Source organism: Xenopus laevis, chromosome 1S (genome assembly GCF_017654675.1).
Source record: "Xenopus laevis strain J_2021 chromosome 1S, Xenopus_laevis_v10.1, whole genome shotgun sequence".
In the NCBI taxonomy this organism is placed as follows: domain Eukaryota; kingdom Metazoa; phylum Chordata; class Amphibia; order Anura; family Pipidae; genus Xenopus; species Xenopus laevis.
Genome location: NC_054372.1, coordinates 103541862 through 103566180, shown reverse-complemented (window position 1 = coordinate 103566180; position 24319 = coordinate 103541862). Strand labels below are relative to the sequence as shown.

Below are 24319 nucleotides of genomic sequence, written 5' to 3'. Positions count from 1 at the left end.
AACGTATGGCAAAAAATTACTATTTTCAGCATTTATATGGCATATTTTTTCTGGCCTCTGTGCTTCAGTGGCTGCGGCCAAAAAAACTGGGCAAACAATGCCTACAAGGTCAACGTCGTTGACCTTGTAGGCATTGTTTGCCCAGTTTTTTTGGCCGCAGCCACTGAAGCACAGAGGCCAGAAAAAATATGCCATATAAATGCTGAAAATAGTAATTTTTTTGGTCGCAGCCACTGAAGCACAGTTGCCAGAAAAATTATGCCATATAAATGCTGAAAATATAAATTTTTTTGGTTGCAGCCACTGAAGCACAGAGGCCAGAAAAATTATGCCATATAAATGCTGAAAATATAAATTTTTTTGGTTGCAGCCACTGAAGCACAGAGGCCAGAAAAATTATGCCATATAAATGCAGAAAATATGCATTTTTTTGGTCGCAGCCACTGAAGCACAGTTGCCAGAAAAATTATGCCATATAAATGCAGAAAATATGCATTTTTTTGGACGCAGCCACTGAAGCACAGTTGCCAGAAAAAATATGCCATATAAATGCTGAAAATAGTCATTTTTTGCCATACGTTGACCTTGTAGACATTGTTTGCCCAGTTTTTTTGGTTGCAGCCACTGAAGCACAGAGGCCAGAAAAAATTAAACCAGTAGGGTTTGCACCCTAGTTTGTAACGGTGGCGGAGGGAGGAGGAGGACGCTAAAGGACAGCTGTGTGTGGAGTCATGAGGCTTGAAGAGAAGGACAGCTGCATAGAAGTCAGAACAAGTCTTCCGGCGTGCAGTAACCCTCCGAGATCCACCCCTCATTCATTTTAATAAAGGTCAGGTAATCGACACTTTTGTGACCTAGGCGAGTTCTCTTCTCAGTTACAATCCCTCCTGCTGCACTGAAGGTCCTTTCTGAGAGCACACTTGAGGCTGGGCAAGACAAGAGGTTCATGGCAAATTGTGACAGCTCTGGCCACAGATCAAGCCTGCGCACCCAGTAGTCCAGGGGTTCATCGCTCCTCAGAGTGTCGATATCTGCAGTTAATGCCAGGTAGTCCGCTACCTGCCGGTCGAGGCGTTCTTTGAGGGTGGATCCAGAAGGGTTGTGGCGCTGCCTTGGACAGAAAAACATTTGCATGTCTGACGTTACAGACTGGCCAAAGGGCTTTGTCCTTGCAGGTGTGCTCGTGGCAGGATTACTGGCACCTCTGCCCCTGGAATGTTGATGAGTTCCTGAAGTGACATCACCCTTAAAAGCATTGTACAACATGTTTTGCAGGCTGGTTTGTAAATGCCGCATCTTTTCGGACTTGTGGTATGTTGGTAACATTTCTGACACTTTATGCTTGTACCGAGGGTCTAGTAGCGTTGCGACCCAGTACAGGTCCTTCTCCTTAAGCCTCTTGATACGGGGGTCCTTCAACAGGCATGACAGCATGAAAGACCCCATTCTCACAAGGTTGGATGCAGAGCTATCCATCTCCGCTTCCTCATTATCAAGGACTGCATCATCCACGGTCTCCTCCCCCCAGCCACGTACAAGACCAGAGGTCCCCAAAAGGTCACCACTAGCCCCCTGGGAAGCCTGCTCCTGTTGGTCCTCCTCCTCCTCCTCCACAAAGCCACCTTCCTCCTCTGACTCCACTTCTGGCACCTCTCCCTGCGTTGCAGCAGGTGCCTGGGTTCGTTCTGGTGATTCCGACCAGAAATCGTGCGCTTCCAGCTCCTCGTCACGCTGGTCTACAGCCTCATCTGTCACTCGTCGCACGGCACGCTCCAGGAAGAAAGCGAAGGGTATTAGGTCGCTGATGGTGCCTTCGGTGCGACTGACCATATTTGTCACCTCTTCAAAAGGTCGCATGAGCCTGCAGGCATCGCGCATAAGCACCCAGTAACGGGGGAAAAAAATCCCCAGCTGTGCAGATCCAGTCCTACCACCCAGTTCAAAAAGGTACTCGTTGACGGCCCTTTGTTGTTGCAGCAGACGTTCCAACATAAGGAGCGTTGAATTCCAGCGAGTCTGGCTGTCAGAAATCAAACGCCTGACTGGCATGTTGTAGCGCTGCTGAATGTCAGCAAGGCGTGCCATGGCTGTGTAGGAACGTCTGAAATGGGCCGACACCTTTCTGGACTGGGTGAGAACGTCCTGGAATCCTGGGTACTTGGAGACAAAACGTTGGACTATTAAATTTAACACATGTGCCATGCAGGGCACATGTGTTAAATTGCCTAGTCTCAACGCTGCCAACAGATTGCTTCCATTGTCACACACCACTTTTCCGATCTGCAGTTGGTGTGGGGTCAGCCACCGATCGGCCTGTGACTGCAGAGATGACAGGAGTACAGATCCGGTATGGTTTTTGCTTTCCAGGCACGTCATCCCCAAGACAGCGTGACAACGGCGTACCTGGCACGTCGAATAGCCTAGGGGGAGCTGGGGGTGCACAGGTGTGGAGGAGGAGAAGGAGGACCCAGCAGCAGAGTAAGAAGAAGAAGAAGACGAGGTAGAGAGCGATGGAGGAGTAGAGGTGGTGGCAGAACCGCGTGCAATCCGTGGCGGTGACACCAACTCCACTGTTGTTGTTGAGCTACCCATTCCCTGCTTCCCAGCCATTACCAAGTTCACCCAGTGGGCAGTGTAGGTGACATACCTGCCCTGACCATGCTTGGAGGACCATGCGTCAGTAGTCATATGGACCTTTGGCCCAACACTAAGTGACAGAGATGCGGTAACTTGGCTCTGCACATGTTGGTACAGGTGTGGTATTCCCTTTTTAGAAAAAAATTGCGGCTGGGTACCTTCCACTGCGGTGTCCCAATTGCTACAAATTTGCGGAAGGCCTCAGAGTCCACCAGCTGGTATGGTAAAAGCTGGCGGGCTAAGAGTGCAGACAAGCCAGCTGTCAGACGCCGGGCAAGGGGGTGACAGTCAGACATTGGCTTCTTACGCTCAAACATGGCCTTCACAGAAACTTGGCTGGTGGCAGATGACTGGGAATGGGAACAGGTGGTCAAGGTGGAAGGCGGAGTGGAGGGTGGTTCAGACGGGTCAAGGAGAGCAGAGGTAGAGCAGTAAGATGCTGGACCAGAAGGAGTGTGGCTTTTAGTTTGCCTGTTGCCTTTGAGGTGTTGCTCCCAAAGTGCTTTGTGCTTGCCGCTCATGTGCCTTCGCATAGAAGTTGTACCTATGTGGCTGTTGGGCTTACCAAGGCTCAGTTTCTGACTGCACTCATTGCAAATTACAATGCTTTTGTCAGAGGCACACACATTAAAAAAATCCCACACTGCTGACTTTTTGGAAGTGTGCGATCTGGCGGTAACAGTAGAAGTTGGCGGAGTTGGCGGTATTGGCGGCAATGGCGGGTGCGTTGGCCGGCTGAACACAGGTGCCGATACATGTTGTTGCCCTGCTGATCCCTGCGGGCTGTCCTCCCTGCTTCTTCTAAGTCTTATTCTCCTACTGCCTCTCTGACTCTCCGTCTCTCCATCTGAACTACCCTCCTCTTGCTCTCTTCTACTAGGCACCCACAAAACATCAATCTCCTCATCATCATTCTCCTCAGATGCATCAATTTCTTCTGACACATCACAGAAGGAAGCAGCAGCGGGGACCTCCTCCTCATCACTCATTATGTCCATCTCTATCGTGTTCTCTGCCAGAATTAAATCTGGTGTAAGGTCCTCATCTCCTTCATCTTCTTCTGGCAATAATGGTTGCGCATTACTCAGTTCAAGAAACTCATTGGAAAATAACTCCTCTGACCCCAGTGAAGAAGGGGCACCGGTGGTGGAGGAAGTGTTACGTGGGGTGGCCATAGCAGTGGAGGATGAGGAGGATGTTGTGGTAAAGTTAGAAACGGTAGAGGATGGGGTGTGCTGTGTAAGCCAGTCAACTACCTCTTCAGCATTTTGGGAGTTCAGGGTCATTGGCTTTTTAAAACTGGGAAATTTGCTAGGGCCACAGGATTGCATAGCAGCACGGCCCCTAGCACGGCCTCTGCGTGGCGGCCTGCCTTTGCCTGGCATTATTTTTAAAAAAACAACAACAACAACAAAAACTCAGTTGGTTTTTCTGGAAACGATAATACACACAGCTAGATGGCGGGTTGAAGAAAACACTGTGCAAATAATGCCTACAAAGTCAACGTATACACTACTACAGCGGTGGATACGGATTACGTAAAATATATGAATGCTGCTTGAAAAAAAGTAACTCAAGTGGTTTTTCTAGAGACAATAATATTATCAATATTTAGACAAAATGTGAACAAGCTCACACAGCTCGATGGCGGGTTGAAGAAAACAGTGTGCAAATAATGCCTACAAGGTCAACGTATACACTACTACAGCGGTGGATACGGATTACGTAAAATATATGAATGCTGCTTGAAAAAAAGTAACTCAAGTGGTTTTTCTAGAGACGATAATATTATCAATATTTAGACAAAATGTGAACAAGCTCACACAGCTCGATGGCGGGTTGAAGAAAACAGTGTGCAAATAATGCCTACAAGGTCAACGTATACACTACTACAGCGGTGGATACGGATTACGTAAAATATATGAATGCTGCTTGAAAAAAAGTAACTCAAGTGGTTTTTCTAGAGACGATAATATTATCAATATTTAGACAAAATGTGAACAAGCTCACACAGCTCGATGGCGGGTTGAAGAAAACAGTGTGCAAATAATGCCTACAAGGTCAACGTATACACTACTACAGCGGTGGATACGGATTACGTAAAATATATGAATGCTGCTTGAAAAAAAGTAACTCAAGTGGTTTTTCTAGAGACGATAATATTATCAATATTTAGACAAAATGTGAACAAGCTCACACAGCTCGATGGCGGGTTGAAGAAAACAGTGTGCAAATAATGCCTACAAGGTCAACGTATACACTACTACAGCGGTGGATACGGATTACGTAAAATATATGAATGCTGCTTGAAAAAAAGTAACTCAAGTGGTTTTTCTAGAGACGATAATATTATCAATATTTAGACAAAATGTGAACAAGCTCACACAGCTCGATGGCGGGTTGAAGAAAACACTGTGCAAATAATGCCTACAAGGCCAACGTATACACTACTACAGCGGTGGATACGGATTACGTAAAATATATGAATGCTGCTTGAAAAAAGTGACTCCGGTGTTTTTTCTGGAGACGGTAATATTATGGATATTTAGACAGAATGGGAACAAGGTCACACAGCTCGATGGCGGGTTGAAGAAAACAGTGTGCAAATAATGCCTACAAGGCCAACGTATACACTACTACAGCGGTGGATACGGATTACGTAAAATATATGAATGCTGCTTGAAAAAAGTGACTCCGGTGTTTTTTCTGGAGACGGTAATATTATGGATATTTAGACAGAATGGGAACAAGGTCACACAGCTCGATGGCGGGTTGAAGAAAACAGTGTGCAAATAATGCCTACAAGGCCAACGTATACACTACTACAGCGGTGGATACGGATTACGTAAAATATATTATGGCTGCTTGAAAAAAGTGACTCCGGTGTTTTTTCTGGAGACGGTAATATTATGGATATTTAGACAGAATGTGAACAAGGTCACACAGCTCGATGGCGGGTTGAAGAAAACAGTGTGCAAATAATGCCTACAGGGCAAATAATGCCTAAAAGGTCAACTTATACACTACTACAGCGGTAGTAAAATAAAAAAAAGTAAAATAAAAAAAAATGAATATTAAAAAAAAAAATTAAAGTTGGTGCTGCTGAACTACTAGGAGCAGCAGATTAGCACACCAGTCCCACTCCCCAACACTGCTAGACTAATAGCACTGGGCTCTTATAGTAGTAGTAGTAGTAGTAGTAGTAAAACAACAAAAAAATAAATAAAAGCAGTCCTTACAAGGACTACTGTTATTGCAGCAGTCAGCAGATGAGATCAGAAGCAGGACAGCTGCCCACTGCAGCTACATACAGAGCACTGCAGTAGAAGGTAGATTACTAGCCAGCAAAGCTACCTAAGCTTAAATGTCCCTCAAACCCCTGCAGACTTCTGTCCCTCCAATAACAGAGCAGTATCAAAACGATTACTAGCCAGCAAACTTTCAACTGTCCCTGAAATCACTAACAGGCAGCAGCTCTCTCCCTACACTATCTCTTCAGCACACACAGGCAGAGTGAAAAAACGCTGCAGGGCTTCGGTTTTTATAGGGAAGGGGAGTGGTCCAGGGGAGAGCTTCCTGATTGGCTGCCATGTACCTGCTGGTCTGGGGTGAGAGGGCAAAAAAAAGCGCCAACAATGGCGAACCCAAAATGGCGAACGTCGCGCGACGTTCGCGAACTTCCGGCGAGCGCGAACACCCGATGTTCGCGCGAACAAGTTCGCCGGCGAACAGTTCGCGACATCTCTAATGCTAATGCCTAGGTAAATATCCTGTACTGTCACAGCAGCTATGAAAATAGTACTAATGCAATTACATTTTATTTGCCATGCCAGGCTAGTGTATCTTTAACATCATGTTATACATTATAGGAGCAGATTTTGTTTTACAGATGGAAAAAAAAGAATCATGGATGTCCAGGGTGGATGCAACTGTTCTTCTAGAAGTGGCACTCCTATTGGAAGTTAATGCAGTTGTAGACAATTGTACTATTAGCATGCTAACAATAAGCCCAGTGTATTTTAGTTGCTGACAGATGAAGATAGGAATAGAGCTCAAGCATTGTCTCTATCAAGCATGACATATTGCATTGTGTTTTGCTTTCTACTTTGGACTTGTCCTGTATAACCATATACACTGTGTTTTGAATATACACTGTTAATTTATTATAGCCCAATAAGTGGGTGCGCATTTGATGTGAGTGGTTCCCAGAAGTTAGTGCTTGGTTCAGGGAATTTCCTTTTCCTCCTAGGAGCTGTGGTGGTACCTAATCTGGATTACCCAATCCCTGTACTGTGGGAACCAGTCTCAGAAAAAAGCAAAGTGGTAATACATACTAGGGATAGTAAATTTCCCCTGCGCCAACCGATACAACAGTAAAGGCAGCATCATTTGTAGGATATGCAGGTAAGGTGATTTTATCCCTGCAACATGAATGAGAGTAGCAAATTAATTTTCTAATCTGTAATATATGAAATTAAAATTAAATATTTACAATTAAATGGCACCACCTGATTCCTTCATCACTTAATTGCTAAATATACAAAACTTCTCCGAAATCTACCTAATATAGTAAAGATAACTGCAGACGCAGGAAGTCTATTGAGCCTAAAGCCTTCCAAGATCACACACTATACATCAGTGATCCCCAGTCAGTGGCTCTTAAGAAACATGTTGCTCACCAACCCCTTGGTTATTGTTTCCAGTGGCCTCAAAGTAGGTGCTAATTTTTAAAAATCCTGTCTTATGGGCAAGTTTTGATTGCATAAAAACCAGAGCCCCCTGTAGGCTGCCAGTCCAAATAGGGGCCACTAAATAGTCAATCACTGCCCTTATTTACCACCCCCAGGGTGCCCATGCTTGTGTTGCTCCCCAAACTCTTTTTACATATGACTGGGATGAATGTGGGTCACAGGAATAAAAAATGAAGAACAATCACAATTCTCTAACTGAAACAGTTCAATCAGGGCCGGATTTACATAGTGGGTGCACCTAGGCCCACTGCCGTTCATTGCCCCTGTCCCCTCCTCTTTATTCGTGCAAATTTTCATCATCTGGACCAGAGCAATGGGGATTGGTGCATGGGAAATTTAAAAAAATATTGTATCTCCAGCACATTCCCAGTGTTTTTGAATCAATGTGGGTGTGGTTGAGCAGCATGCCACCCCCCTAAAATCCTGCCGGCCTAGGTGACCTTTCCACAAATTCGGGCCCGAGTTCATTGTTACACAGTGGCAGGGGTGCCCAGGGGACAGAGGGGTCCAGACTACAGGGTCTGCTTCCACTATAGTATGTAATCACAATTGTACACTCTGTGTGGAATTTCCAGTTAAAAAAGGAAAATGTGACTCTTAACGTTACCAGGAGCACATTTTAAATCATGCAAGACTCTCACCTTGCCTCATGCATTTATCCACAGGTTGAGAATCCAACACATGTGGCACCAAACCAATGTCCAGCCCCCCTGCTGCGCAGCCGTGCAGCGCATGTGTGCATGCATACTATGTATTGCCGAGACTGCCCAAAAAAAAGAGGTCGCGGCAGGAAGAATTACAAATTGGGTTTCTTGGTTTTCCGCACCTTCTAACCACCCATCACCACTGTTTAGAAGTCCTTTAATCTTAGGCTAAGGCCACACTAGGCGATAGCGCCGCGATTTGACTCGCGGCGACTTTTCGCCGCGACTTTTAAGCAGTCGCTGGGGAAACTTTTGCGCTGGCGTCTATGGGGAATCGCGTAAAATCGCCAGCGTAAAAACACACGCGGCGATCTTTTTTCTACTGTCGCTCGAAATTGCCTCGCTAAGGCCTCGTGTGGCCTTAGCCTTAGGCGTGCTAACAGCTCTTAAAAATGAACATGAATTTGTGCCAGAAAGAAACTAACTGCAAAGAAGAGCTAACGAGGTCGCACAGCCTTGTTGATAAATATAATTAGATGTTTGCAACTTGGAAACCATAAAAGGAATAATTAATGCCTTAAAAAATTTTTTTTTGATGAGTGCAAATCAATTCATTCAAAATCAATTCATTGTGTCCACACTTTGATGTGTTGTCATCATTATGTGATAAACAATTAGGAGTTAATAAAGTGCAATAGTGTAAGGAGTGCTAATTACGTAAGCAACAGTTCACATTCCTCTAGTCTGTAGAAGAAGGAATCACTCAATAAAACATAACATTTAATAGTTCATTTAAAATCAAAAGAGGGAATTAATGAAATATAAAAACACTTAAAATTATTATGTATCCCTGGTTTCACAGTTGTAAGGATTGCAGTATATCTGAGTAATGAAAATACTTGTCCCACCTAGATCATTACATCATCCTAGATGCCCTCTAATAGTAGTATCAGTTGGGGTGGGGAGCAGGAGGGTGTCTATAGTAAGAGAAATTAGGTGGCTGCCATTGTGGGATAAACAACAGACAAACCAACACCTTGTATGCTGGACCTTGAAGTATCACACAAGTGTTAATTCCAAAATGGTGTGCAAGGAGAGTAAACTGACACTTTGTCCTCTCAGAGGCACCTAAGTAGGTATGGCCTATTCCCTATGTCTTGTGTTAAAGCAACACCAAAAGTTTAGACATGAACACAATAGGTTAAATAACCAAATTTTTAAGGCATTAATTAATCCTTTTATGGTTTCCAAGTTGCACACACAATCTAATTATATTTATTAACAAGGCTGTGCGACCTCATTAGCTCTTCTTTGCAGTTCCTTTCTTTCTGGCACAAATTTGCGGCAGGAAGAATCCTGCAGATCTGGGTGCACAAGAGCCGGGCCCACTGGGTTTTTTCCGACCCTGCACTAGACTTAGACAACCAAGCACAGCCTAAATGGCTGAAGGTACTTAAATAGGTAAAGGACTCTAACAATGGACATAATTACTTTGAATAGGTTGCTCACATTCAACATTTTTATTTTTTGACATTTTTGAATGATTTTTCATTGAACTCATGGCTTCAAGACTTCAACTTCGCCTCCATTCGTGACTTTGGGTCTTTTCGCTGTTCAGGACTTCGGCTATTTTGGTGGCTTCTGGTCTTTTCACCGCTTTGGGACTGTAATTATGATGATCTTTTAAAACTACAAAGTGTGGTTGATGGAATGAAGATTAAGGGTAAGGTTGATAAGTGTAACCTAAATTGCGAAATTTGTACCCAGGGAAAATTTGTTCAGAACAGAAACAGGAAGTCTGACACCTGTGCCAAACAATCACTTGAACTAGTACCCACTGATTTAGCAGGCCCCATAGAGCCAATTGCAAAAGATGGTTTTAGCTATGCCATAACATTTACTGATGATTACTCTGGCGCAGTATTTGTGTACTTTCTGAAAAATAAGAGTGATACAGAGAAGCCTAATCCATCAAAGATGAAAACATTTGGGTCAGAATGCTTTGCATACCATTATGACAGAAAGAAACTAGACTCAAAGTGAAAAAATAAAATTTTTGTAGGATATGACAAAAATAGTCCCTCGTACCTGGTGTAAACACAGTCTAATAAAGTTCATTACAAAGAGTGTGACTGAGAGACAAACTAAAACTGATTTTGTTAGATGTTGATGATAACATTTATAGGGAAAGGTTTGTACGCCCTATATTAAACCCAAATCCAGAGGAGGTCCCAGTATCTTAAGTTGAGAGTGCAGAGGGCAATGATAATGGCCAAACACAGGACAGCCATTGTACAAGATACCTCTAAAGGGCCCGAAAAACCCCTCAATACTTAGATTACTGTACAAAAGTCAGATTGTAATGATCAGATACTGACAAACATTGGCTACTGTTACAGAGCACATGATGTACCACAAACTTTTAGAGAAGCATAAATTCACCCCAGTCACAGATATGGCTTAATGCAATGAAAGATAAAATAGATTCGCTAAAAGAGAATGATACGTTCACACTGACCACTCTACCAGAAGGTAAAAATGCAATGGGGGGCAGATGGGTCTGTGCAATAAAAAGCAATGCAGATGGATCTGAAACATACAAAGAAAAACATGTGATGAGATACTTACTATTGCTTTTGAGTTAAGCTACAGAAAATGTAAGGAGAACTTAAATCTTGAGGCATATAGTATATATGATGCTAGTTGGGCCTCAGACCTAAATGACAGAAGAAGCACAACAGGATATTGTTTTAGTCTATCCACGAATGGTGCACTGATTTCTTGGAAGTCAAAGAAACAACCTGTGAGGTTGAATATACTGTATAGCACTGGCTGCTACCACACAGGAGAGTTTATACCTTGTGCACTTACTCAAAGAAATAGATAGTGAATGTAAATATGAGCCAGTAAAATTTTTTATAGACAATCTTGGTGCAATAGCTCTCGCAATGAACCCGGTTTGCCATCAAAGGTGCAAACATGTTTATATTGAATACCATTTTCTTAGATCTGTACTAAGCGAGGGGAAGATACTATGCGGCAGGATAGTATTCAGATCGCTTCTTTTTCCAAAGTTGCCTCACTAGTAAAACCAAATCGATCCATGTGCCATCCCACTGGTCATTCATATTCTTGCCGGAATTTCGGGGAGATAAGTCTCCCGAAAAGTGGGAGATTTGTCTCTGGGTGACTTATCTCCACGGAATCGCCATGTGTGCCACCACCCTTAAGCAGAATGGCAACAGATGTATTAGAGCTCACGCTATTAAAATCACCAGAAATCCTGTCTGTTATTTTGATATATTTTGTTAGTACTGGAATCAGTTATTTGAGCTCTAATATATCTGTTAGGAAAGGAAGCCCCCACTATAAAATATATTGTATCATTCATCTGACACCCAACTGCTGCATGAAGACAGAATGAAGAGAAACAGATGCTGAGAGAGGGATGATCAATATAAACCTGATTATTTCAGAAACAGTAAAGAATGTTTAATTGATTGTATTTAGAAAGTTTCTTATTTCAGCATGAGGAAGCTTATTTTACATTTTCATTTTTGCGTTAGTTCCCCTTTAAGGTGCACAATTCTCTGGGAGGTCATAAAGCAGATGAGAAGAGGTGCCTCCTCCTGGCTGTGCAGAGGAAGGAACAAGAGCTTATGCTGAAGGATAAGAGGAAAATATCTTTGGCCTAGAGCAGTGATCCCCAACCAGTAGCTTGTGAGCAACATGTTGCTCCCCAACCCCTTGGATGTTGCTCCCAGTGGTCTCAAAGCAGGTGCTTATTTTTGAATTCCAGGCCTGGAGGCAAGTTTTAGTTGCATAAAAACCAGATGTACTACCAAACAGAGCCTCCTATAGGCTACGAGTCCACATAGGTGCCACCAAATAGCCAACCACAGCCCTTATTTGGCCCCCTAGGAACTTGTTTCATGCTTGTGTTGCTCCCCAGCTCTATTTACATCTGAGTGTTGCTCCAGGGTGAAAAAGGTTGGGGACCCCTGGCCTAGAGGGTGACGTCTGTGGAAGGTGGGAATGTGGCCTGATTGGGAGGGACCAGGGGCGATCCGCCAATGAGGCGAGCTGAGGCGCTCGCCTCAGGCGGCATCGCCAGCTAGGTTTCCAGGGGCGGCAAAAAGCCGCTCCTGGTGCCTTTAAGAGCCGAATTTCCGGTTTTTGAACCGGAAATTCGGCTTTACTAGGGCGAGAGAGCGCAATTGCGCTCTCCGCACTAGCGTTGCTGCCTCCCCCCCGGAAATCGAATCGGGCTGGGGGGGCGGCATTACTGGAGCCGCCTCAGGTGGCAATACATACAGAAACGGCGCTGGGAGGGACCATAACCAATAAGATTTTGCTTCATTGATCCAACTGCACAACAACAGTTAAAGTGAATTGTTCCTTGGTTGCTATGGGTTACAGGGCTAAAGCAAATGTTTTGTCCAAACCCCCATTTAGATTTTTGTATTTTCAAGCCAGAATTGCTGCCAAATTTTTCCTTTATCTGAATATAGAAATTAGGGATTCATACAATTTTTTTCTCCCATGAGGAAGCTTCGCCTCTGTCCCAGGACAAACAGCTCCCACCAGAACTCCGTCACCTGGAACCCAGGTCCCCTCTGGGAACGGACTATGAAACTGGAGACCTGTGAGTATTGTAAAAGCCTTTCTCTCTTCCCCCCCCCTTTCAGATTTGTCTTTGAGCTGGATGATCATTACACATCAATGGATAAAGGTGAGGCTCCCATATTATTACATTTTCTATTGCTTTCTGTTCCTTCATTTATGGCTAAAACAGCAGTACCACTGTGCTTTATGGCAGGCATTCTAGCATAAAGACACAATGCAGATCCCCTTGCCCTCTCTCTAGAAACCACATTTACAACAATGCTGCCTGGAGAGACCTGTGATAAGATGTACTGTATATGCATATGCATAGAAACAGCCAATAAAATCACTGCTCTTTTCACTTCTTGTATGCCCTTTAAATCTAAACCACCCTAAATATTCCACCAATAATTAAAATCTGACTCTGTAGTGGCCCCTGTTGTCTGCTCTGTTCTGTTTCTGAATATTACCTGTTCCCCCCTACACAAGGATTTATGGGCTTTCTTGGAACCAGTTGATGGATTCTATGCTCCAAATTACTACAACATCATTACGGTAACGTCTATTACAATTAGATTAGAAATATAGTGCTGAGCACTTCCCAATGTCTGGGTTTTATAATTGCCAAGCTGCAACCTTTTGTAAGGCATAGCAACCAACGTCCAATCAGGGCAGGATTTACATAGCAGGCACCCCTAGGCCCACTGCTGTTCATAGCCCCTGTCCGCCCCCCCCCTTTTTTCAAGCAAATTTTCATCATCGGGACTGGTGCAATGGGGATTTGTGCAAAGGAAATTAAATAAAATGTTGTATCTCCTGTGTATCCCCAGTGTTTCTGAATCAGTGTGGGTGTTATTGGGCTTCATGCTGCCCCCCTAAAATCCTGCCGCCCTAGGCCCGGGCCTTGTTGGCCTTTCCACAAATCCGGGCCTGCGTCCAATTGTATATTTAATGCAAACCTTTGCTTTTCCTCCCAATGCAGTGCCCAACGGATCTGACTAGGGTGGAGCAGAGGCTGTGTTCCGGGTATTATCTCACCAAGGAGCAGTTTGTCAATGAAATGAAAACCATATTCAGGAACTGTGCCAAGTACAACTGCCAGGACAGTGGTGAGTAATTGCTATTGCTTATCTTTTTGTGTGTCCATAGCATTCCTTCTCTTGGAACTGTCATATTGTTTCCCTTAGACACAGTACACATTGAGGTTCCCTATACATATTACTCATTACAGAATACACCAAGATGGCGGAAAAACGGGAGCTCTGCTTTAAGAAGGACATGCTCAAGCAAATTCCTGAGGATGAGGGGGAATCTGACAGAGAAACCAGTATTCACATAAAAGTGGAGAGGGCTGCAAAGCGGAAGAGTCTGGGGAGGCGCACAAAGGTGCTGGCGGAAAAGCAGAGAGGATAGTGAGAGGAAAAGGCAATCGAGCAAAAGTAGCAGGGCCAGTCCTTCCACACCGAGACCAGAGGAGAGTGAGAGGCATTATGTTCTTTCTGCTACGGCATCATCATACCCTCACCAGCTGCACTATGGTAGCATGTCCCGGCAATATCTACATCCAAGGGCCATGGTAAGCAATGTCTCGCAGGCTAACTGCCAACTCTCAGTGATGTTTAAGGGCTACCATCTTTACACACCGTAAAGGCTTAGAGACAGTTCATTTACTGGAAAATAAAATGCTTTAAAAAACAGCATATCAGTGTTCTAACCCTGCCTGCAAATCTGGGCAGGCTCACTTACGGTCAGTTCTCTCAGTGCACATGGGGGGGGGAGGTTGGTCACATTTGAGAGCTGTGCCCTCAGCTCTAGCAACTGTGTAGCCTTTAAGCGACTAATTACTCCAACCTATTATGGTAATGACTAAAAGGGAAGCTGCCTAGCTTGCTAGATAGGCTAATGGGAGCCTTTTACAGTATGCACTGCTTTTAGCACTTAAAGGAGTTGACAAAACCCCGAAGACTGAGCATGCGCCAATACGATTCTGCACCGAGGGGTAAGTAAAAAGTTAAGAGCATTTGCCCGGGGTAGCAGCTAGGCTGGGGAGGATGAGGGACAGGGGTCTATGTCGGGTAGGGTCGGCCCGAGGGATGCATGTGCCTCTGAGGAGTTCGTAGCCTGGTCTCGGTTACGGAGCACTTAGATTTCCAGAACTGCAACTTGGAGATCCTGTACAGCAAACCCAAAGCTACAGAACTCAGGTAAAGCAGAACGGAGAGCCTCCTCTTTACTATACAGAGGTTTTTGTTATATGGTTGGAGAACTGAGATTAAGATGCCCCACTTACCATCCCTGGTGCTGTCTCATTTCAGGCCTCTCCTGATGTTCCTGAAGCAGCGAACAGTAACCCAGCCCATTTCAGACATTCCCGGGGTCCCCATATCCCACCCCACTTTGCCAGAATGAGCACCTCATCGCAGGAAGCTGGGTATCTGTACCCCCAGGACAACACCCCATGGGGTACATGCCCCAGATGAGACCTGGTCTCCCAGATGGTAGGGTTACCCCTCCAGAAACTGTCTCTTCCCCATTTAAATTTGGGCAGCCATCCTCCAAGGCCCCAAAACTTTGCACCACCTATGGACCCTATGAGACCACCGGACTCATACTTTTGGCTCAGCTGTAAACTCCATGATGGACAGTCCGGGGATGGTAGCCATGCAGAGACTTTCATCCCTTGCTGATCCTCCAAGCTCTGCCTACCCCTCACCTCTAGGGCCCACACCCTATCCACCTCCTGGGGCACCTGGAACAACGAATGGGGGAAATATTTACTAACCCCCAGGCCGTGGATAGAACGCATATGGCTGTTCCAGGAGAGTAAGGTAGGTATTAACTGTGCCTGACCCATTCTCTATTCATATCTACTTTCAATTAGAGCAATAGAGCTAGATCAACTTGCAGCCAATCAGAGTCCAGAAATTCTGGCATAGCTAATATAACCTATTACAGTTGCTAATCATTGCATTTGTGTTTTATTTGCAGCTTTGTCACCAGGGGAATCCCAAACCCAAGGCTCCTCCCACACGCACACTGCAGATGAACGGGCATGTCTGTCATTCTCCTGTGCCCCAAGCAGGGCAGCCATCAGGGGGGGACAGGGGGGAGAGTTGTAGGGGGCCTGAGGGTAAGGGGGGCCCTGCCATGTCGCACTTTCTTGAATAGCCGGCCCCCCTGCTTTCTGAGAGCTGCTGACTTCGGGAAGGCAGGGCGGGAGCACAAGGGGAGGTATCTTCTGTCCATTAATGCCCCCTTTTGGTCACTGAGTTTAAGTCCCAGTTGAGCTGCTCAGGGATTGGATAGCTGAGGTTTCTCCTCCAGCTCATCTAATCACCATGCAGCTTTACCAGGACTTTAAATTCTGTGATGAATAAGGGAAGAAAATGTTGTCACTGGAAGAAGATGCAGCCACCTGTGCTCCCCTCTTCCCTTCTGTAGTTGGCAGCTCACAGCAGGTGGGCCACACTAATGAAGTAAGTGTAACATGGCAGAGCCCCCCTAAAGGTAACCCTTTGTGGTCCCCGTTGTGTGGTGGGGCCCTGGGCACCATATTTTTTTTAAACTTCTGGGGGTGCAAGTTTTTTTACCTGGATGTTTAAGGGGAGCCCTGGCCACCAATTTTCTTATAACGTGTGTGTGTGGGGGGGTCCTGGCCACCAATTTATTTTCCCCATGTGGGGTCCTAGCCACCAATATTTTTTAATGGGGGGCCCTGACCACAAACATTTTTTTTAATGGGGGGCCCTGTCCACAAATGTTTTTTTCAATGGGGGGCCCTGACCACCAATATTTTTTTATTAACATGTGGGAACCATAGCCACCAATGTTTTGGTTTTTTTAGTGTGGGGGTGGACCTGTGGGGTGGGGAGGGCGGACCTGTAGGTGGGGCTTGTGGTGGGCGCAGCCCAGGGGGCCCAGGATTTCTGATGGCGGCCCTGGCCTGCCCCCCAAGCCCCCCTCCAACCCAAGGAAATCCAGACAGTGGCACCTTCAGAGATCAGGAAAAGCCATGGGGTCTCACAGATGGCACCCAGGATGTTCCAAATGCAGCCAGCCTAGCACCCCACCAGCGCCCAAAGAATGCTGTGAATGACAGGAATGTGGTGGAAGGGACCTCCTTGTTATCCATTGGGGGTAATAAAACAGGTTATGGCCCTCCCTGCAATCCTGGGACTGTTAGGCCACCAGGGGCATATCCTTCACATTTTCCACCTCAGAGATTTGGTAATGGACATCAGGCCTGGACTGGGAGTCAAAATAGGCCCTGCCATTGCACGTACACAGAGGCCCAAACAGCCCCTTACCAGCCCAAACAGCCTCCTACCAAGTTACTATATGCTAACTTTCTATAGAACCATACAGCAGCCCCTCTGGCATTTGCCAGAACCCACAGATTGCCAGTCTGGGCCTGATGGACATGCTCAAATTGCACCAGGGTCCTTTCCCAGATATGCTCACCCAGGAGCCCCCCAAAATATGCAGGGAATGGCTTATGAGCCCAAGGCAACGCCAGATGAGGTCAAAATGCAGACAGAGGAGGAAGGACAACTAAGTGATGCTGCAGCCTCCCTATCCTCCCTATCCACCTTAGCACCATTACAGACCTCAAGCATACCTCCAGCCACCTGTGCATGTCACGCGGCCCCCTGTTCAAGGTGACACTAATGGCCATGCTGCTCTGTGGCCCGGCTACCAGAATGTGAATAACAACAGAGGACACTTTCAGGCTGTCATGTTTGAGCAAAGTGGCAACATGCCCCCTTTCCAGAATATGTACCGAGTATTGTGGCAAGTGTATTGCTGGCATCTGGTCGCTAGCATCTCCAGTTACTACTGAACTACAACTCCCAGTATTCTCTGTTCTTCTGGTATTTAATCCATAGGCCAATGTGAATACGGGTTAATGTATATCATGTTTAGGGGCTGGTTGTCTGAGGATGCTGGGATCTGTGTTTCAGTATTAAAGTAACAAGTGGAGACTTATTGTTTCACCAGTGAGTTCATGTTTTAATCTCTCTCCATCTCCCTTTTACAGGATGCCATTCCAAATGCAGCCTCCGCAAAGCCACTACACAAGGGGACATGGTACCGAAACACCAATACATACCGCTGGACCAGGTAAGGGGGGCAGTTTTGAGGTCATAGAACCCCTGAGTGACAGCTAATATTCTTATCCTTTACAGTAGGGGGTATATCATCCCTTATAATACATGAGTGATATTCAGAGTTCCCTGTATAACTCAGCCTGCAGCCTTGTGTCTTTATATGGTCACAGAACCCCTCATTGACTTCTAATATCCTTATCATTTTCAGTAGGGAGGACATTATGCCTTATAATAGATTAGCCTCAACTCATCCTCTTTTTTTATTCCATTATGTGCAGCAGGCAACTCGTGAGTGAATCTCAGGATCAGCAGGGGCTCATTCCAGTACAAGCCTCAGCTCAGTGCCGCTCCATTATCCCATAGCCTTGGCTGGCCTGTGCCTTCAGGAACCCTCTTCCAAAACCCTCCAAACTATATGTGCACTGATTTCAATAAGACACTGGAATATGAATAGGAGAGGCCTAAATAGAGAAGAGTAATAAAAATGAGTTTTAACAATACATGTGTAACGTTAAGGAGCTTTTTTTTTTTTTAGATGGAGTCAGTGAACCCAATTTGAAAGCTGGAAAGAGAATATTTCAAAAGCTATAAAAAAAGAAATGACAACCAATTGAAAAGTTGTCTTAGAATTAGGCATTCTATAACATACTTAAAGGTGACCCACTATTTTGCAGGGACACTGTTAGACATTGTTAGTATCTATAAAAACAGCCCATAATCTGTTTGTCTGTTGTGTGCTCTGAGATGTAGGCATTTTCACCACACACTAGAGGGCTCCCCTACTCCGTTATAATGCTGGTGTTTTTCAACAAATCTGGATCATACAAACCCTTGATCTTTTCATTTCCCAGGCTATTTGGGTCCCTTCTGAACAATAAATAGGGGAGGGGCTTATAATTATTAATATTGGGCTCCACTGAAACTGAATGTTTTCTCATTTAATCCCTCTCTTTATCCTTTGTGGTTACCCAATGGAAATACAGGTATGGGACCTGTTATCCAGAATGTTTGGGACCTGGGGTTTTATTGGATAAGGGATCTTTCCATAATTTAGCTCTTCATACCTTAAGTCTACTAGAAAATAATGTAAACATGAAATAAACCCAATAGGCTGGTTTTGCTTCCAATAAGGATTAATTATATCTTAGTTGGGATAAAGTGCAAGGTATGGTTTTATTATTACAGAGAAAAAGGAAAGTTTCGAAAATTATTTAGATAAAGTGGAGTCTATGGGAGATGGCCTTTCTGTCATTCAGAGCTTTCTGGATAATGGGTTTCCAGATACTGGATCACAGATGTAATACCTGTACTTACAAGCGAGGAAAAGGGGTGGGGGTTAAAGGAGGGGGGTTAAAGCAAGGGTAAGGGTGAAGGGTGAGGGGGGTTAAAGCAAGGGTAAGGGGTGTGGGGGTGAGAGGAGGGTGGGTTAGAAAGAGGGTAAGGGTTGGATGGGTGAGCGGACGGGGTTAAAGTGAGGGTAAGGGTAAAGGGGTGAGAAGAGGGGGGTTAAAGCAAGGGTAAGGGGTGGGGGTGAGAGTAGGGGGGTGAAAGCAAGGGTAAGGGGTGAGAGGTGAGAGGAGAGGGGGTTAAAGTGACGGTAAGGGGTGGGGGGTGAGAGGAAATGGGATAAAGTGAGGTTAAGGGGTGGGGGTGAGAGGAGGGGGGTGAAACGAGGGTAAAGGGTGGGGGTGAGAGGAGAGAGGAGGGGGGTTAAAGCAACGGTAAGGGGTGGGGGGTGAGAGTAGATGGGTTAAAGCGACATTAAGGGTGGGGGTGAGAGGAGGGGGTTAAAGCAAGGGTAAGGGGTGGGGGGGTAAGAGGATGGGGGGTGAAAGCAAGGGAAAGGGGTGGGGGTAAGAAGAGGGTGGGTGAAAGCAACAGTAATGAGTGGGGGGTGAGAGGAGGGGGGTGAAAGCGAAGGAAAGGGTGGGGTAAGAAGAGGGTGGGTGAAAGCAATGGTAATGGGTGGGGGTGAGAGGAGGGGGTGAAGGTGAGGGTAAGGGGTGGGAGGTAAGAAAAGGGTGGGTGAAAGTGAGGGTAATGGGTGGGGGTGAGAGGAGGGGTGAAAGCGAGGGTAAGGGGTGGGGGGTAAGAATAGGGTGGGTGAAAGTGAGGGTAATGGGTGAGGGGGGTGAGAGGAGGGGGTGAAAGTGAGGGTAAGATGTTGGGGGGTGAGAGGAGGTGGTTGAAAGCGAGGGTAAGGGGTGTGGGATGAGAAGAGGGGGTGAAAGTGAGGGCAAGGGGTGGGGGGTAAAGGAGGGGATTGAAAGCAAGGATAAGGGGTGGGGGTGTGAAGAGGGGGGTGAAGCGAGAATAAGGGGTGGGGGAGGAAAGGAGGATGGTGAAAGCAAGGGTAAGTGGTGGGGGGTAAGAATAGGGTGGGTGAAAGCGAGGGTAAGGGTTGGGGGGTGAGAGGAGGGGGGGTGAAAGCAAGGGAAAGGGGTGGGGGTAAGAAGAGGGTGGGTGAAGGCAAGGGTAATGGGTGGGGGTGAGAGGAGGGAGGTGAAAGCGAGGGTAAGGGTGTGGGGTAAGAAGAGGGTGGGTGAAAGCGAGGTGGGGGTGAGAGGAGGGGGTGAAAGTGAGGGTAAGGGGTGGGAGGTAAGAAAAGGGTGGGTGAAAGCGAGGGTAATGGGTGGGGGTGAGAGGAGGGGTGAAAGCGAGGGTAAGGGGTGGGGGGTTAAGAATAGGGTGGGTGAAAGTGAGGGTAACGGGTGGGGGTTGAGAGGAGGGGGTGAAAGTGAGAGCAAGGGGTGGGGGGTAAAAGGAGGGGAGTGAAAGCAAGGATAAGGGGTGGGGGTGTATGGAGGAGGGTGATGCGAGAATTAGGGGTGGGGGGATGACAGGAGGATGGTGAAAGCAAGGGTAAGTGGTGGGGGGTAAGAATAGGTTGGGCGAAAGCGAGGGTAAGGGGTGGGGGTGAGAGGAGGGGGTGAAAGTGAGGATAAGAGGTTGGGGAGAGAGGAGGGGTTGAAGCGAGGTTAAGGGGTGGGGGTGAAAGAGAGAGTATGGGGAGGGGGTGAGAGAAGGGGGTGAAAGCAAAGGTAACGAGTGGGGTGTTAGAATAGGGTGGTTGAAAGCGAGGGTAAAGGGTGGGGGGTGAGAGAAGGGGGGCAATAATAAAGGTGAGAAGAGGTGGGTGAAAGCGAGGGTAAGGGCTGGGGGGTGAGAGAAGGGGGGCAATAATAAAGGTGAGAAGAGGTGGGTGAAAGCGAGGGTAAGGGCTGGCGGGTGAGAGAAGGGGGGCAATAATAAAGGTGAGAAGAGGTGGGTGAAAGAGAGGGTAAGAGGTGGAGGGCTGAGAGGGGTGGGTGAGAGTGAGGGTAAGCGGTGGGGGATGTGAGAGGAGGGAGATGAGAGGCAGGCTAAGGGGGGGGTGAGAGCGAAGGTACAGTGTGGAGGAGGGGTTGAGAGCACTGGAAAGAGGTACAGGGTTGAGAGAAGGTGTGAGAGGGAGGGTAAGGGGTGGGGAGGTCAGAGCAGGATGGTAAGAGTCAAGGTAAGGGGTGGTGTAAAAAGGGGGGTGAAAGCAAGGATAAGAGGTGAGGGTGAGAGGAGGAGTGAGAGCAAGGGTAAGGGGTGGGGGTGAGAGGAGGGTGGTGAGAGTGAGGGTTAGGTGGGAGGAGGGAGATAAGAGCCAGGCTAAGGGGGGGGTTAGAGGTGGGGGTGAGAGCAAGGGAAAGAGGTACGGGGTGAGAGAAGGTGTGAGAGTGAGGGTAAGGGGTGGGGAGGTCAGGGGAGGATGGTGAGAGTCCACTACATCCACCTCCATGTCCTCCACCTCATCCACCACCTCATCCACCACTTCCACCTCCATGTCCTCCACCTCATCCACTACATCCACCTCCATGTCCACCACCTCATTCACCTCCGTGTCCTCTACCTTATCCACTATATCCACCTCCATGTCCTCCACCTCATCCACTACATCCACCTCCATGTCCTCCACCTCATCCACCTCCATGTCCTCCACCTCATCCACGATATCCACCTCCACCTCATCCACTACATCCACCTCCATGTCCTCCACCTCATCCACTACATCCACCTCCATGTCCTCCACCTCATCCACGATATCCACCTCCACCTCATCCACTACATCCAACTCCATGTCCTCCACCTCATCCACTACATCCACCTCCATGTCCTCCACCTCATCCACTACATCCACCTCCATGTCCTCCACCTCATCCACTACATCCACCTCCATGTTCTCCACCTCTATGTCCTCCACCTCATCCACTACATCCACCACCATGTCCTAAACCTCATCCACTACATCCACCTCCATGTCCTCCACCTCATCCACCTCCATTTCCTCCATCACATCCACTACATCCACCTCCATGTCCTCCACCTCACCCACGACATCCACCTCATCCACTACATGCACCTCCATTTCCTCCACCTCATCCACTACATCCACATCCATGTCCTCCACCTCATCCATTACATCCACCTCCATGTTCTCCACCTCCATGTCTTCCACCTCATCCACTACATTCACCTCCATGTCCTCCACCTCATCCACTACATCCACCTCCATGTCCTCCACCTCATCCACCTCCATGTCCTCCACCTCATCCACTATATCCACCTCCATGTCCTCCACCTCATCCACTACATCCACCTCCACCTCATCCACTACATCCACCTCCATGTCCTCCACCTCATCCACTACATCCACCTCCATGTTCTCCTCCTCTTTGTCCTCCACCTCATCCACTACATCCACCACCTCATCCACCACTTCCACCTCCATGTCCTCCACCTCATCCACTACATCCACCTCCATGTCCACCACCTCATTCACCTCCGTGTCCTCTACCTTATCCACTATATCCACCTCCATGTCCTCCACCTCATCCACTACATCCACCTCCATGTCCTCCACCTCATCCACCTCCATGTCCTCCACCTCATCCACGATATCCACCTCCACCTCATCCACTACATCCACCTCCATGTCCTCCACCTCATCCACTACATCCACCTCCATGTCCTCCACCTCATCCACGATATCCACCTCCACCTCATCCACTACATCCAACTCCATGTCCTCCACCTCATCCACTACATCCACCTCCATGTCCTCCACCTCATCCACTACATCCACCTCCATGTCCTCCACCTCATCCACTACATCCACCTCCATGTTCTCCACCTCTATGTCCTCCACCTCATCCACTACATCCACCACCATGTCCTAAACCTCATCCACTACATCCACCTCCATGTCCTCCACCTCATCCACCTCCATTTCCTCCATCACATCCACTACATCCACCTCCATGTCCTCCACCTCACCCACGACATCCACCTCATCCACTACATGCACCTCCATTTCCTCCACCTCATCCACTACATCCACATCCATGTCCTCCACCTCATCCATTACATCCACCTCCATGTTCTCCACCTCCATGTCTTCCACCTCATCCACTACATTCACCTCCATGTCCTCCACCTCATCCACTACATCCACCTCCATGTCCTCCACCTCATCCACCTCCATGTCCTCCACCTCATCCACTATATCCACCTCCATGTCCTCCACCTCATCCACTACATCCACCTCCACCTCATCCACTACATCCACCTCCATGTCCTCCACCTCATCCACTACATCCACCTCCATGTTCTCCTCCTCTTTGTCCTCCACCTCATCCACTACATCCACCACCATGTCCTAAACCTCATCCACTACATCCACCTCCATGTCCTCCACCTCCATTTCCTCCATCACATCCACTACATCCACCTCCATGTCCTCCACCTCACCCACGACATCCACCTCATCCACTACATGCACCTCCATTTCCTCCACCTCATCCACTACATCCACATCCATGTCCTCCACCTCATCCATTACATCCACCTCCATGTTCTCCACCTCCATGTCTTCCACCTCATCCACTACATTCACCTCCATGTCCTCCACCTCATCCACTACATCCACCTCCATGTCCTCCACCTCATCCACCTCCATGTACTCCACCTCATCCACTACATCCACCTCATCATCCATCTCCATGTCCTCCACCTCATCCACCTCCATGTCCTCCACCTCATCCACTATATCCACCTCCATGTCCTCCACCTCATCCACCTCCACCTCATCCACTACATCCACCTCCATGTCCTCCACCTCATCCACTACATCCACCTCCATGTCCTCCACCTCTTCCACTACATCCATCTCCATGTCTTCCACCTCATCCACTACATTCACCTTCATGTCCTCCACCTCATCCAGTACATCCACCTCCATGTCCTCCACCTCATCCACAGCATCCACCTCTATGTCCTCCACCTCATCCACAACATCCACCTCCATGTCCTCTACCCTGTCCACCTTATGGAGGGCCATCTCAACTAACTACTCTACATACTCCACTCCATATTCTACACTCACCTACTCTACACTGCACTATCTACTCTCCACACACCACTCCCTACTCTCCACTCCCTCACTCTCTACACTCCACTCCCTACTCTCCACATTCCTCTCCCTACTCTCCACTCCCCCACTCTCCAACTGCAAACTCTCTCTCTAAATCACTAGCTGCTCTGTCTC

The 24319-nt window shown here is 47.2% G+C and overlaps 1 pseudogene; it reads left to right on the top strand.

Moving 5' to 3' along the window:
- The first annotated feature begins 13415 nt into the window (after positions 1-13415).
- Positions 13416-18108, top strand: LOC121398932 (annotated as a pseudogene).
- Positions 18109-24319: the final 6211 nt, after the last annotated feature.